At 32.7% G+C, this 17,991-nt stretch overlaps 1 long non-coding RNA gene across 1 annotated transcript; it reads left to right on the forward strand.

Moving 5' to 3' along the window:
- Nucleotides 1–8,389: 8,389 nt before the first annotated feature.
- On the forward strand, nt 8,390–11,355 carry LOC148616861 (uncharacterized). Its single transcript, XR_015921912.1, has 3 exons — nt 8,390–8,503; nt 9,736–9,761; nt 11,113–11,355. It is a non-coding gene; the product is annotated as an uncharacterized LOC148616861 (long non-coding RNA).
- Nucleotides 11,356–17,991: the final 6,636 nt, after the last annotated feature.

The raw sequence follows: 17,991 nt of genomic DNA on the forward strand, positions 1-17,991 counted from the left end.
TTGCCTTGGTTACTTTAAGTATTGTTTTTCTTGTCACAAAATTTGACTTTCAGAATTAATTAATGATTCCTATAGCAGCTAGTAGCGATTGTACGAAATAGACAGACGTTATAATGACTGCTTAGATTAGCCAAGGAACTGATAGCTCTCAAGATGACTGATTCCAAAATTAACAAGATTTCTTACATATATAATTTAAAAGAGTAGTCAAAGGAATCAAGGTTATAGCGGTAATCAAAAGAATGTAATCCAGGGACAAAGACCAGACATGGAAAACAGACATACACAACAAAGAACATAAAGTAACTAAAATCATACATACAAAGTAACAAAAGCAAATGAGCAACTCGGACTCCACTAAAAACTGGGAGCATGGACCAGGTGCACCGGTAGGGTAAGCGTCCTCTGAAAAAAAAATGAACTGATGAAAGATAGAAATGGTCGAATTTCGTAAAGCAGAAACTAAATGTCCGACAGGCCTGAAATCATATCCCACGATATGGGACCCGTACCAAATATTGCATACCAAATATCAAGAAGCTGCGATTAGAAGTTGCTGAGACAAGTGTAACGAACATAATTTCCCCGTCCGCCGCCCGCATTTCCGACATTCTCCATACTATAATCCGATTTTCACACGTATAATTCGGCCGATGAATCGACAGGTAATATCCAAATAATGTTCTGTGTTCTGATGTTGAAGATTCATTTTGTTAATTTATTTTTTTTCTGATGGAAATTTAATACTTTTCCGAGTTATTCTTAATACAACAAATCTTCAACTTTCAGGCTATCAATATAACAGACGAAATGCATCATACTCTCAACTTCGTTTTTCGTGTATGGAAAATTCTCATATATAACGCATAAATCGCTTTTGTCTGCCATAGAAGTAAACAAATCAAATTCAAATGTCTCAGGAATTGGAATAACAATGTAGCTAAGCATTGCACAGAAACAAACATACTGCCTTTTGTTTTCAAGCTTTTTTGTTGTTTTCTCTGAGGGATTGAAAAGTATTCCCGTTCGATTAAATTTTTTTCCTTGATTATTCAAAAAATGAGCAGGCATTTCATGTTGTACTTATCAAAAGCTCTTATCCAAAGAAAAAAGTGGTTCTTTTTATTATCCTTATTACAACAAACTGTCAACTGTCAACTTACTCAATTAAGTCTGTCTGTGAATAATACCTCGACGTAATGAATCTGAAGCAGAACGAAAACGTTTATCTTGTGAAAATGGGACACGACGCCACTATATATATATATATATACATATATATAGATTTTCTATCAGTCTCTGCTAATTGTTGAGATCTAAGAGTAAAAAAAAATACCGTGACGGCATTTAAGCAGAAATATACTCATTAGGAACTAATGATGTCAAAATATATTGTTCAAATTATTTACTCAATGGTACAATGAAAAAAGTATATTGATTCTGTCTTTGTAAATCCTGTGCATATGAAATTCAGCTTATTAGGAAAATGGATAGAAACATTATGACCTGAGGTTAGCTAATGAACAACAGATCTACGGGTTTAATAATCAAGAGAGTTTTAACGAGAATGAATGTCATCTAAAACATCCTGCTGATAGAATAGTTTGTAGAAATTAACGAAGCAAATTTGCAACATTTGGTAGTCAAAAACATCTAACTTCACAGTAAGTACCAAATCAAGTTTTACCAAATAAAGAGAGTACGAAAAAAAAACGTTACCATCAAAATAAACTTATATACTATGTGTTTCATTCAAAATAAAACTCTTCCTCTACCACAAAAACCACTGTAATCGACGTGACATGATGCCGAATCAAAATAATTGCATGAAATATCTAGAAACCTGATGATTTTGGTGACGGACAGTGTATAATTTGTGTTTGCTACGTATTTTATGTATACTTGTTATCTTTTCGTTACGATAATCAATCCATCAATTAATCTATCGACCAATCTCTTTAACCGGTTCATATCGTATTTCAATAAGTCGCTGTTTGGTTCGTCTGTTACGCTGTCTCTTACTTACCGCTAGGAATTCTAATGGACTATCAATATGCAGTACAACTGGAACGAATGACACACTTGGAGACAACCAAATTTTCCGTATTCTTGATTACTTTTTTTCAACTACAACCTTTAAAAAAAACGTAAACGGATTATGATTCGAAGTATGCACTTTCATCTTAACGTTTTAGCAATCGACTTGTTGACTTATCCATGTTTTATATGTAGATTCATCTTTACAGATTTATTAACGACTATTAATCTAAGAAATTTTCATTTAGCTGGAGATCATTGGAATTTGTAGTAATTTTAACTGAAAAAAATACATCAGTGATATAAATTCTTTGCGAATTAGATTCATTATTGAAATTTAAAGATAATCTTAGGTTGAATATGTATTTTTTTTCTTTTGGTGTTTTTGTTTGTTGCTAGTTTTAGCAGGTTGGAGGTACAATATTGTTTTCTGTTCAAAAGTGACAGCACCACGCGTCCACTCTTTTTCCCGGTGTTTATGTCTGTGTAGGTTTTTTTTGTTTTGTTTTTCGTTTTTTTTTTATTCAGGCAAAATTTAATTTTTATTCATTGTTATTTCACAGCAGATCTGTAGTAAGGGAAGTAATTCATATTTTTTAAATGTCAATCATTATGTCTGAATACAAAAATACCAATCATTTATATTGCAAATTAATGAATATATTCAAGCTTCAAATCATTGATAATACAAACAATAAGTAATTCCGAATAGATTATTTTTTTAAATGCTGTGACATTTGAAGAGATTTACATTAGAAAAAAACATGTTAGATGATATGTTTGAAATGAAACTTAGTCAGATATAAGTACTTGCTTAAATTCAGGCTGGAATCGATCTGAAACAGATATTAATACTTACTTACATTTAAGGTGAAGTAAGAGTAATCAATGTACGGAAGAAGGATTCAAGTGATAATGAAGAATATATTCGTAGGATAAAGAATAGACAGTGAAAATAAAAACGTCCAAGAAAGAAAATAAAATACCCAAACTAACATAGAAACAAAATTGAATGAGCAATCCACACTCCATTAAAAACTGGGAGAATGAAATAGGTGCATTGGCATTAGCTACTTTAATAGAACAGAACCCGAGGGTAACAACCAATTATTTTTGTTATTACGTCTAGTGTAACGAGATCTTTCGCAAGAGGTCGCTATTGTTGTTGAATGGAAAATGTCTTTTTGGTAAAGGTATTGGTAATTTACGACAAACGTGATGACTTTTCATTCAGAATTATCAACTTTCCTTTCATCTGTGGAAATGAATGGACTATTCATATCACAACTCATATGTTATGCCAGAGCTTGCCGAGACTACGCATACTTTTTGTATCGCGCTAGAACTCTAACAAATATGTTCTGGAACAGGGTTGTGTCGCTAAAAGATTGAAGTCATCACTACAGAAGTTTTATGGTCGTCATCATGAACTCGTGGATCATTATGGTGTATCCATCTGCACCATGAAAACTGATTTATTCAATGGGCCATAGTTTTCCCTTCCTCGTTTGTATACCCCGGACTTGACTTTTCTTGAAGCTACTCTGCAAATACGAGATATTACGATGAACTCTTTTCATTTTGATAAGTAATAGCAATATCAGATAAGGAATTGCATTATAGTTCTCTACAGGCTCCTAAAGCACCTCCACATATATTTTGCCGACTTCTCAACGATTATCATTTTAAAAAAGATAAAAAAAAAAAAATAGAGAACATAAGAAAAAAGCTACCCAATTTATACAAAGATGTACCTCTATATTGAATATGTTAAAAGACAATTTAGATTTGTTGGATAATTTCAAAGGCTGTGGCTACCGTTTGCTATGAACTTTCTATACAATCAAAAAAAAAGTGTCAGAGTCAAAAGTACAAGAAGGGAAACTTGAAACCAAAAACAAAGTCGGGAACGCACAATTTAGAAAACAAATGGCGAAGAATATATACAGAGATCAAACATGTAAACGAACATAAAACGAATAACACACACCGCACTTAAACATTTGCTCTGACAAAGCAAATAAAAGAACTACAAAGCAATTAAACTTTGAATGATCGATGTTGATATTTACAAATAAAGTTTCATTTGATTGTAATAGAAATATGGCTTGCTGATCAAACGACAGCTGCAATGGTAGGTGCATCTGATGTTAATAATATTTTATGAGAAGGTATAGGCATCATATATACATGAATGAAGATGTCTGTATATAGAATCTTAATATTGTCTTCAAACGTATATTGGTTTAGAGCGAGCTGATAAATGAATACAAATGACCTCCGTCATTGACATTCTGTCAGAGCTGAAATGGCCTACAGCAGGTATAACGACTGCCCGGGGACGACTGAATGTCTTCCAAACGAAGATAGTCGTCTAATGTGATTTTCATACTCCTGGTGTCAGTTTCACAAAAAGTCGTAAGTGTAAAATTGATCGTAAGTAATGACGTAATAAACTAAAATAGCATTGTGACGTCATGATATTTACGATCAATTTCACACTTACGACTTTTTGTGAAACTGACACCTGACCATTTGTGCAGGTATTTAGGGCTCGTCTGACACTTTAGTCTTTATAATTTATTTGTACTCAACAATTAGAAATATGGAAATAAGTATTCCTTCATGACCATCCCAATCATATTTGAATAACGGTGTTCCTATTGAAATTCTTACTTACATCTTACATTTTACTCGTCATCTTTTATTCTCCAATACAGAATTCCTCATTTGTTTCCCTTAGTAAAAATCTCTGTTCCCAATTGAACTTTTACTCCACGGACGGAAATTTCAATCCAGCCACTTGTGCGTAATGAACACGGATTCTGCATTTTAAGGAATTAATTTTGTATCAATATTTATTCAATAATATATTTATTTAAATTTGTAAATCAACCATGTGTAACTAATTACCATAATATCACCGATTCCCCATCTCCCTTTCCAAATGCCCTATTGCCCATTACTTCATTGCAATGGCCCTTTCAATTGAAATTTACCACATACAGTGATGGTAAACAAAAGCTAACTTCAGTGTACTAAACATCCCTAAACATTGGAATATAATTGACACACTTCTGTTTTAATGAATTGCAAGTTCTCATTATTTCGATATTGACTAATGTCAAAGTGATTCAGCAAAGTATGTTTTTTCATTGCTTTGTCACAATAACATGTCCCTCATGTTGTTTGTGTTATTCAACTCTTATATATAAAATTATATTTTTAGCAACCACATAGAAATGAAAAATTGAGTTGAGCTCTACAAAAATGTGAATAGCTTCAATGAAATAGAGAACAGATGTGATGACAATAGAATTTAAATTTGAAACGTCTTTTGAGCATCATTCTGATATCATGTTGTCACACTCATTTTGTCTAGGTTACACAGCTGCACATTATACAGTCTAATCATTTCAGCCGCTTTTTATTAAGTGTTTGTTTTACATCATTAATTGCTTGCCGAATGTTTTAAAACGTTTACGTTTTTCACTTACATAATCATCCAATACACTACATAGAAGGTGTCAGATTTAGTGGATGTTCTAACCGGTTTCGATGCCCACAACTTCAATAGGACAATAGACCAAAACATAAGTCGTTCACTTTGTAATTTTGTTTTAATACACGGATCTTTCTGAAAATTCGGCATAGGTCGAACCCATCATGCTGAACAATTTTACCTCTACCAGATTTTAGCTAAACCCAATTGTTTTGAGTTATTTGGAAAATTCTACAATTTGACCCTATGGTCTATTTTTGGTAACAGTGACCATGTTTTTTTTGCCAGATCAAAAATCCCCACACAAGGATTGTTAAAAATACCCCAAGGAACATTCATGCAAAGTTTGGTTACAATCTCTTGGGTAGTTTCAGAGGAGAAGATATGTGAAAAAAGTTTACGTACGACGACGACGGTCGACAGCGGACGACGGACACATATTGATGGCAATAGATCACCTGGCCAAAAAGCTAATAACGGATATGGTGTAACTCAAAAATTGCACTAGCGTATAATTTAAATTCAAAATAGTAAATATTTTCAGAAAACACTAAAAGGATTTCACCTAAACACACCTTTAAGTAATGTTTGGAATATCCCCTACCACAGGAATGATAAAATCCAGGGTAAAAGAACGATGACCCTTTTACAATGAAACCAAAACGTAAAATAACGACACATAAAGGCATAAAGGACATCTCCTGACCATGGAAAGACACAAGTTTGGGGTTGTATTTAATTAGTTTAAAAGGCCTTAACCATCCCCCTTTTTAATATAAGAAAAGAAATGAACTGAAAAAAAATTCACTCGACAATACATCCAGTTCTCTCCAAGGAATATCTCAACATACACCATATAGTCAAAATGATATACCATACTAAATGATGCTCGCAATTACTGAAGACTAGCACAAAACATATAAAGGATGACAAATCTATCAAATTACCATTAGATATAATCGGTCCATAAAATTACTGTAGACTGGATTTGCAGTAGTCCGTAACGTCAAGTACTAAACAGACCAGATTTGATGTAGTGCAATACAAAAATGGCTTACAAAAGCATATCTAAATATGTCAAATTATGTTACACCCAATAATTTGGAAATTGTATCCTTTACGAATAAATATATTATGGACAACGAATTTTGTTTAAAGGAGGTTGCTTATAGACTATTTTTCTGTAAAAACTGGGTGAGCAACACCATTTTAATTAAGAATCTAGTTTTTATTTATTGTTTTGTATTAAAGATTTGTAACGATGATAAAATTTGGCAAATGTTTTAGAAGTCTGTGATATCGATAAAACTGGTGCTGATTAAAGCTTCTCTGTAATGAAACTGTTGCGAGCATTACAATCTTAAACTTTATCACAAATTCGAGCATAACGGATGTAAAATGTAAATACCGGAGAAGGGTGTATCTAGGAATGGAAATTTAACAATATGAAAATTAAAAACATCTCCTTTGTCACAAATTCTAATATAATTGATGCCATTTCAATAGCAATATCAAGAAAAGGTGTACGAAAACTATTATAATTAGACTTTGTCCACGTAATTTCCTTTGTGTATATATCTTGAAGGTAGTTTTCGAAGTTAAGATTGTTTAGGCAAAAATAGCATAAATATAACTTAAAGTATTATTAAATTAACACAACAGATCATGTTTTGATTGATTGATTATTGGGGTTTAACGTCCGAGCAGCAATATTTCAGCTATATTCAGGCGATGAATATGAAATGGGATGACAAAATGAACATGAAATGACGATGATGAAATGAAAAAAGGGATGGAACAGAATGATAATAGGGTCGACAAATTTTGATTGCCACTAGAAAAAGAGAGGGCAATTTAACCTCCTGTGGCGGAGCGCAAAGGTTCCTTCTCCTATCGAATACCACAGCAGGGTTCTTTAACGTGCAAGGAACGTGGCATCTTTCCTAACACGGTGCACCACTATGGTTTGCGGTCAGATTTTCCGTATTATAGCCTGACAACCCCAGCATGTAACACGCCAGGGGTACCCCATTCAACTGGGGCACACAACCCAATTGCTCTGTGGGCAGAGCGCCTAGCCCTCGGCTAGGTTTCTGAGCACTATTTAGTCCCTTTTACGACAAGCTTAGCTGTGCTGCGGGTCTATTCTTTTGAAACCCGGACCCGCACGAGGCGATCATTTTTTTTTAAAAATCTTTAAAGTGTTAAGCCATAATCAATGATTCGATACAGTAGAGAGATAAAATCGGCTATGAGAAGAACACAATAAGTCAACATTGGAATTCCAACAACCTGTCTGAATAGAGCATTATCCAATCGGATATAATTATTGTCAATTAAAAAAATCAGAGCATGGATCATATTTAAATATATCAAATTAATGTATATATCCTGTCTACAATCACTGAAAAACGCACTGTAGTTATAACAAAAATGATTTGAGAGCAAGAAAAGACAAAAGAAAATGTAATTAAATGTGACAACATTTCTTTAATAAGTTCATGTGACAGTATTGTATACAGGGTAGAGCAGGCATAATTACCAAAAGAATCATACAAATCCTGAAAGTTATGAAGTAGACCATTTAACAAAACATTTGCTCAAACCATTTTTTTTCTTTCCTTTACAGCATACTTTTTAACAATATTGAAAACAGGAACAGGTCTGTATAATAAAACTGATGTTTTCCCATATGGTACAACTTACTTTATTGTCATAAAGCTATAAAAATAGGTTAGAATCTAAATCCACCACAATAGCTTTGACAATTCTTATAAACATATCTTTATTGATCCTTGATTTAACTCAGGTATAAATACAGCATGTGCTTAACATAAGCCACAGTTCTCTCAACTCAACAAAACATTTATCACTGTTAATATATTGTTTGAAACGTTAAGATGAAGGCATCTTCCATATTTCTTCTTTTCGTTCTTGTCTCCCGCATTTTTACATCAACTGTGGGTGAGTAAAAATTTGTTTAAATGGCTTAAAGGGAACCCTCGTGCCACACTTAGGGAACCCTCCTATCACAGTAATGGAATCTTCGTACAACACCGAGGATGATAAAATCATAAGGGACGTTAAATACGATTCAGTAGGAAACCGGTCTACTGATATCGATTTGTTTAAAATAAAAACACGTAAAATGCTTTGATCGTAATTTATCGTCTTACATGCAATTGAAAAGACTCAAGAGTTTAATTTTGACCTTTTACACTGATGTAAAAGACTCCGCATTAAAAAAAAGATTGTTTCAACTTTGAATTCAACTTTAAACGACTGCATGTCGATATTCTATTGTATGCTTCACCATCAAAAACCATTACATTTTCACAGACAATAAGATGGATTTGCTTTTCTACTTTTACATTTGATAATACGAAATCAATAAACATGAAAATGAAAGTTTTAACCTAAGCTCCACTAAGCAAATATCTTGGGGCTTATAAATTCAAATCGTTGTCTGTATTTTTTTATTTTCATTTGTTCGCGGATATCAAAACGAAGGCAAATAATCGTTTTTATTATTCTGTACTATGAAATATTTGAATAAAGGATTTAGAAAGAGTAATCAAGGGAACCAAGGTTATAGCGGTAATCAAAAGAATGTAATCTAGGGACAAAGACCAGACATGGAAAACAGACATACACAACAAAGAACATAAGTAACTAAAATCATACATACAAAGTAACAAAAGTAAATGAGCAACTAGGACTCCACTAAAAACTGGGAGCATGGACCAGGTGCAAAGGTAGGGTAATCGTCCTCTGCTTTTCTAGAAACATCCGCCGAGTTGATCATAAAAAGTCAAGTCCGGAGTACACTAACAAGGAAAGGAAAACTATGACACGTTGAATAAATCAGTTTTCATGGTGCAGATGGATACACCATAACGATCCACGAGTTCATGATGACGACCATTAAACTTCTGTAGTGATGACTTCAATCTTGTAGCAACATAACCCTGTTCTAGAAGCCTATTTGGTAGAGTTCTAGCGCGATACAAAAAGTCTGCGTAGTTTCGGCAAGCTCTGGCATAACGTAAGAGTTGTGATATGAACACTCCATACGCAGGACCGAAGTGATGTTGCCACAGATGAAAGGAAATTTGACAACACAGAACGACGACACTCATCATTTTCATATTATCGGACATAGATTATTTAGTCAATTTACACATTTGATTTTGTAGAGGCCAGATTTTTCAAGAAAAAAGGGGTAAGTTCAGTAACTCTACGAAAGCACCATCCTTACTGCTCCATGTCCCATTGTTAGTGCCCAATAATTCATCCCAAATTGTCCCATTTTCTAATTGATGGGAAGATGACCCATATAGGCACTGCAGCGAATTCCGTGACATGTTAACGAAAGTACATAACTTATGTTGGATAAAGAAATAAAATGCCTCGGAATAGAACCAGGCAGTGGGTGGCACATGGCATATTTGTTTTCAAAAATTGTTCAGCCATTTTATATTGCAAATGCATTCTTTCTCAAAGTTGAATGTTGGTTTCTGATTAACTGTAACAGTTAAAGAGAAATAAATTACATAGAAAGCATTGAAATTCATTGAAAAAGGAGATAACTCTTTTGATTTCGTTCAAAATTTGGTTGCATTGTTAGGGAACTTTATAATCATTTACTTAGCCATCCATTGTCGATTCAAAACTAACTTTATACTTTTTGACATACCTATGGTATATACATTGCATTGGAACAAAACAATTAGTGGGATAAAATTTGCCACTCATATCATTTTAACAGGAACAGTAACTTAAGCAGTACTCGTATACCTTTTCTGAGTTTGGATCCAATAAATTTTACAGTTTGAACAAAAAACTTTGAATTTTATTTAGATCACGATATGTAACACTGAGAAAAATCCAGAAAATAAAACGTTTCCAAATCTTGACCAACTTCATTGCTGCATATAAATAAGTCATCCCAAAATTATCGTAATAAATACTTTGTTGTAATTTCTCTTTTCTTTCCACTTTACATCCTCTTTTGTGTATTAATGCATGGGCGAACAAAAGTAAGGATCACAAGTCGGTAACGGATGCATTTATAAATATGGATTATAAATAAAAGCAATGCGCTTTCGTAATATGTATTTGTAGTATACAATCTATGACTAGTAGCTTTACATAAGAAGCATGGGATGTGGTGAATACTGGGTCGAAAAAATTATTTCCTTTTTTCAACATTTTGTTCTGAATGATGGAAGCTATTTAAATTCACAACACGATTGTCATTTTCTTCATTCAAAATAGCTGAAAAGCCTCTTGTCCATTTGTTGTGCTCACTATATTGGTTCTTGTTTCCCATCATTTGTGTTAAGTTGATATTTTCAATGAATGAAAAATCCAATGTATTTCACTAGAAGGTTTAAGGTGAAATACATTTTATATAACATGTCTTAATTTTATTTGCATTAAATACAATATGTAACATAATCATACGAAATTACTTTGTTCTGATTTTGTATATTGTATAATTCTAAGGCTACCAACTACATATTTTTATATTTAACGTATTACATCCGATCTTAACCACTATTTATTTTCAGGACAGCTCCGAAAGCAACTCATACTACAGAGGAAAATCACATCGTTATAAAAATTACGATTATAGAACAAATAGATATAATTGGACCGACAGAGGAAAACGCTACAAAGGCATGAAAGAGCACTACTGATAGGGAATGTCAAACCTTGTTCTTTGACAGCGAAACAGCTTCAACAGGATTATAAATCATCAAACTTCAATCACTTAGATATTAGTGAATAAAAGAATGGTTTACATCTTGTAATCTATTTGAATGATTTCAAGCATTTCGCTCCTATATCACTTTTGCATAAATACACAACTAAGTTAAATAGGGTTATGAAGTCATCACTAAAGAAGTTTTATGGTCGTCATCATGAAATCGTGGATCGTTCCGGTGTATCCGTCTGCACCATTAGAACCGATTTGTTCAACGTGTCATAATTTTCCTTTCTCTTTCATCTAAACCGGACTTTACCTTTTATGGGCAACACATTGGGTATTTCCAGAAAAGCAGAGAACGCTTACCCTACCGGTGCACCTGGTCCATGCTCCCAGTTTTAGTGAAGTCCGAGTTGTTCATTTACCTTTGTTTCTTTGTACGTATTATTTTGGTTGTTTTATGTTCTTTGTTGTGTGTGTTTTGATTTCCGCTAGAATATTGGTTCCCTTGATAACTCCGTCATAACATTAACCTAGTAGACAACATCTCAGTTTTGATGTTAATTAATGTTATTACACTATATCTATTTAAAATCATCACCTGGAGAGAGCAAGATCATATCTGACAAAATGGAATTAATCGCTTTTTGTAATTATGCTGTAAAACATTTAAGTATTGTTTTAATGTAAATACACTTATTTGTGTATAATAGGTTAAACTTGTCTATCGGAAAATCAGTTTGCTGAAATGTTTTTTTAAAGTCGATCAATATAAAAGAGCAACATACAACAATTAGCTGCAAGTCAACTCTTCTATTTACGAGAATTATGACCACATCTTTTGAAAAAAGCAACAATTATCATAATATTGTCAATTAAATCGGAGCTTTTTTACCTTATTGTCATGGCGTGACTATATTGAAAAAAAACCTTTTCCATACGGTCTTGTTCAATTTAAACTTTATACTTAAATTTTAAAAATAAAATAATAAAAGATCCTCTTTTTGTCCCTGGATTACATTCTTTTGATTACCGCTATAACCTTGGTTCCCTTGATTACTCTTTGTATTCCGTCTAAATTATGTATATCTTACCATTCACAGAGCACGTTGTGAAGAAGCAGTTTTAAAAAAAAATAAACGAGGTCTAATTTAAAATACAAAGCAAAATTCGAAGATTGCTAGATGGGAAAATAACGACATATGATTTCACATTTATAGTTCCGTTTCATAGCGATATAATTATCATTAGAATGCGTTACTCCGGAAAGAGAAGATACATTCTATTGTTAAATTATATTTGAAATAAGCATAGGTTGCAATACTAAGCCTTGAAAATTGGTTATTATTCTATTTTCCTCCCAAAGATATTTTTGGGCAAGACATTCCCAGAAGTGATTCAAATAACGAAGCTCACCTTTAATATGATGACTATCGGAAGAATCAGTTTGGATTTAGTTGAAGGAAATTTCACAAGAACCTGGATTTGAATAGAAACCAAAAAGAATAAAAACAACACAAAGAAAACCAAAATAAAATACGAAGAACATCAAAAATGACCAACATAAAACAAAACAAAAGTGAATTAACAACCGGAACGCCACTAAAATATGGAACCAGGGACAAGGTGCATAGGTAGGGTTAGCTTCCTAAGCTGTTATAGAAACAACCACCGAGTTGTTATAAAACATGTCACATCCGGGGCATTTAAAAGGGAAAAACTTTGCAGATGTCTACATGATAATGACCCATGGAAGAATCAATTTGGTTTGAATAAAAAGGTAACAAACATATTAGTTAGTATGATAACTAAATTCCTGTAACAAGGATTGATCTATTTCAATCCTCTTGACAATATTATAGTGAATGTATCCTTTCTCTCTAATCCAATTCAAATTTTATGTAAGCTTGGGAAAATAATCCTTAAATATGACATGAGATAAATATAAAAACAATACTGGTCATTTATGTGATCCAAATAAATTAGGGTTATTTATCCCATTTGTTATCTTACATTTCGCAATAAATTTTCAAAAGATGACAGTTACCTTTAAAAACACGTTTAACATAAAATTATCTAAATGTTTCATCTTATTTAAACTAATACCTAAGCCTTCCTAGTCTAGTCGAACATGTGAAATTACTTGTGTTTGAAGAATCAGAGATTTTAAAAATCTATTTAAAAAAAACAAAAAAGTTTTCTCAGATAAAGCACTATGATCTGATAATCAAGTATGCAAAAGATAAAAAAAGATGAAATGGTATAAAGTCAGTCGATTGAAAAAATATCTAGAAATAAGGGATGCTTTCGTAACAATATCAAAATATAAATATACCATTATTTAAGTTAAAGTGTTGATTGACTGATATTTTTTTAGGTTTAGAACTAAGAACTGGATTTACACGCGATGAATCTGAAAGAGTAATCAAGGGAACCAAGGTTATAGCGGTAATCAAAAGAATGTAATCCATTGACAAAGGCCAGACATGGAAAACAGACATACACAACAAAAGACCATAAAGTAACTAAAATCATACATACAAAGTAACGAAAGCAAATCAGCAACTCGGACTCCAAAATAAAAACTGGGAGCATGGACCAGGTGCACTGGTAGGGTAAGCGTCCTCTGCTTTTTTAGAAACACCCGCCGAGTTGCTCATAAAAAGTCAAGTCCGGGGTAGACAAACAAGGAAAGGAAAACTATGACCCGTTGAATACATCAGTTTTCATGGTGCAGATGGATACACCATAACGATCCACGAGTTCATGATGACGACCATTAAACTTCTGTAGTGATGACTTCAATCTTGTAGCAACATAACCCTGTTCTAGAAGCCTATTTGGTAGAGTTCTAGCGCGATACAAAAAGTCTGCGTAGTTTCGGCAAGCTCTGGCATAACGTATGAGTTGTGATATGAACACTCCATACGCAGGACCGAAGGGATGTTTCCACAGATGAAAGGAAAATTAACAATTCTGAATGAAAAGTCATCACGTTTGTCGTAAAGTTTGGTCAATAGTTATCCTTTACCATCGATTTCTAAGTGTAGGTCAAGATATGAGGCTGACTTCACAGTGTCTGTAGTATCATTTATCTCAAGTTCTTTTGGGTAGATGCGATGTATCAAATCCCCGAAATTAGGATTGTTAAAAGATAATACGTCATCTATATAGCGGAAACTGAGATTGAAGGATCTAGCCAAACGATATTCTTTCTTTCGGATCAGATCAGCTATAAAGTCAGCCTCATAAGAGTGAAGGAATAGGTCAGGAAGTAAAGGAGCACAATTTGTTCCCATTGGAATGCCAACCGTTTGTTGAAAAACACGTCCACCACACTGGACAAATATGTTGTCAATTAAAAATTCCAGCATTTTGTAAATATCTTCCTCTGTATATTTGGAAGATGATTTGGAATTATTTCTTACAAAGTATGAGGAATCTCTACCAAGAACTATATATTTGTATCTAGGTGTACCATCTTGTTTGGAAAAACAACGATGTATAATGTTTTTAAGTCGGGATTTTAACTGAGTATGGGGAATAGAAGTATACAGTGTTGAAAAATCATAGGTTTTAATGCTATTATATTCAGATAATAGTCTTGAACTGATTGTCTCCAAAAGATCTTTCGAATTTTTCAGGATCCACATTGAATTAATACCACTACGGGAGTAACAAGTGTTGTTGTATGACTGTAGACCCTCTTTGACAGTTGTGAGTATAGAAGTTAAAAGTTTTGAAAGAGGTTTAGTGGTACATTTTGCAGATCCAGCTATGAAACTTTGTTTGTATGGATTCTTGTGAAGTTTAGGAATCCAGTACATAGACGGTAAATCACAATCATCGTCCTTGGTAGAGAGACCAAAAGACGATAGCACAGATTTATGGTTTTCCACAATCTCTTCTTTAGAGAGAGTGGTAGCAGTGTAGGTCCTATCACTGCTATTATTTTCTACGTCTACCTCTGATAATAAACATTGGATATAAAACGTTTTGAAGACAAAAACAATGTTGTTTTGGGTCTGTCGGCTGGTACGACAACATACTTGTCATGTATAGTAGACAACGTTTTTGCTAAATTATTAAATAATTTTGTGGTAGCACTTTCTAATTATAGTAGTGATATTCACACGGATAGTTAATGTTTGTCTTTCATATTACAAGGATAATTCTATATAGTTGTGTCGCAGCATTGTTCAATATTATGAAAAGACGAAGCCTGCCAAATGATTTTTCACAGTAAATTGGAACTATGTTCTTTTGTGTAGTTAAATGACTGCTCATTATGAATGAAAACATAACAAGACATAAATACTAACTGTTTGTGTTATCAACTGGATCTTCTGTTCTCGTTGAACCAACTGTGTGTTGATTTAAAACGTGCAAGGTGAACAGGGAGAAAATATAGCAGTATGACCATAGACACCAATTTAATAAAGCCAAATACTATGATACGTTTTTATACCACACTCATGATTCGGATGATTTAAGTGATTTAAATATCAATGTTGATTTCCAATCAACTAAACCATCAACAAATATTTTCAACCGTGAACATCATGTTGTTGACAATAAAATACTGCTCAAGAACAATTGTGGTTTGTTCAAGATTAATAAATCCTCAAACCGAGGAAGGTGTTCATTTTAATAACGAGGTTCAATTGCCACAGGGAATTTATGATGACTACAGAGTTCATCAACATAACCAATAAAGTTCTAAGGAAATGCCATTCTATAATTAAGACTACTCAGTTACAATTAGACAAGACGAACCTATAAATATGTTTCGTCAATATTGAAATCTGTTTCAGAGAAGATTTGTGACGCAACAAGAACATATATTCTATGAAACATATATGCTATAAAACAAATTATATCACAGCAAGGCAGCACCTTTATCATCCATTCTTTCTCAGTTTCATACTAGACCTAATTGTATTTAATTACAAACATGAAACACTTGCATGGATATTTTGTAATTAGGAGTGAACAATGAAATAATTAGCACTCTTTTCGCAAAAATGAAGACCTGCATTTTTTTTTTCTGTTTTCTGACAGAAGCCATAAGGAGCTTTTGTAGAGATAATGAGCATACTAATGTTCATGTACCATAAAAACCATAAAATTTGCTTTGATGAAAAAAAAAGGCTATTAAAGTTTAAAATTATACGTTTACTCTGTCAGAGTTAAAATTTATAGCATTACAACATATACGACCGTATGCCTCCTTAATTATTATTTTCTTTTCTTTTTGTATAAGTTTTAAATGCAGTAGCTTAGCATTTGGCAAAGACGTCTCATTAGTTATTTAAAATGAAACATTATATTCGTTCGCTTTTTTAATCAAAGAATATGACCGATATTTATATAGAAAAGGTATAGATATTTAGAAAACCATGAAGGGGGGATTCGTAATAGAAAAAAGAGAGGGCATTTATGGATTGAGAAAAACAAAAACAAAAACCCTGGTGTTTTATACCAATATGGTGATAGGAAATATTGATTATGAAGGAACATCCATGAAGGGTAGATTTCTCTCGAAATTAAATTGTAACATGAAAGTATATAAATATCAAAATATATCCCTCTAGTCATTTTTTTTCAAAGATTAATCAAGGGAATCAAGATTGTACCGGAAATCAAAAGAAAGTAATCCAGGGACAAAGACCATACATGTAAAACAGACATACACAACAAAGAATATAAAGTAACTAAAATAATACATACAAATTAACAAATGAGCAACCTGGAGTCCACTATAAAGCAGACTCAATTTAAACATCTATAAGAAGAGTATGTTAAGAAGATAAAAGGTCTGGGGTATTTTTAAGCCAAGTAATGTTACGATTTGGCCTGTCCGGTTTGTAGAAATGGCTTTACTTGTTAATATTTCAAATTTTTATCACACGATCAAAATAAATAACCATATATTTCTCGATATCCATATAATAATCATAGAAACAGAGACATTATAATAAATACATAATTTAACATCGAATGGTTATATATACATTGTGATTAAAATAACATTTTATAGAAAGGCATAATGCATCATATATAAATGAAAGAAAAATATGTAATGCTGGTTGTCTGTATTTTAAAATTTAATATCATTGTGCTCGGCGGTACAATAAATTAAAGAGCTATTTATTAAAGAGAAACCTAGATATAATGTCCTCACTGTTTATAAATTTAAAATTTACTCTATCGCCAAAACAAAACAAAACAAAAACAAAAACAAAAACAAACAAAAAAACAAAAAACAAAAAACGCACGTTGACAAGGTCTTGTAGTAATATCATTTAATTGTACCTAATATTTATAAATGATTGTGATATTCTTTTTGAACGGATATGACTAAAGGAAGGTCGAGATGAAAACCCGGGGACGACTGAATTTCTTTCAAAAACGGAAAATGTTCACCCTTCTGGAGAATCATTTACCACCGTTTGATTCAGATTGACTACACTTCCACATTATCTTATTATTGCTGTAAAACAGTCAACTTTACTATATATGTCCTTTTTATAAATCACATAATATCACAACAGTAAATACCTATTTAATGACGAAGTGTGACAGTCTGTCTTGTCTTTCATATGCACTTGTAAACTTGCGACAAATTATGACTCAGTTGTATGAAGTGTGAACAATTATATTTATTTACGATTTTTAATGGAACGTATTCCATACAGCCTTAGGTCGGTTTACATTTTATCTTTACATTCTGAAAGTA

Source organism: Perna viridis, chromosome 5, assembly GCF_037379345.1.
Source record: "Perna viridis isolate PV_CMFRI_1.1 ecotype Kerala chromosome 5, ASM3737934v1, whole genome shotgun sequence".
Classification (NCBI taxonomy): domain Eukaryota; kingdom Metazoa; phylum Mollusca; class Bivalvia; order Mytilida; family Mytilidae; genus Perna; species Perna viridis.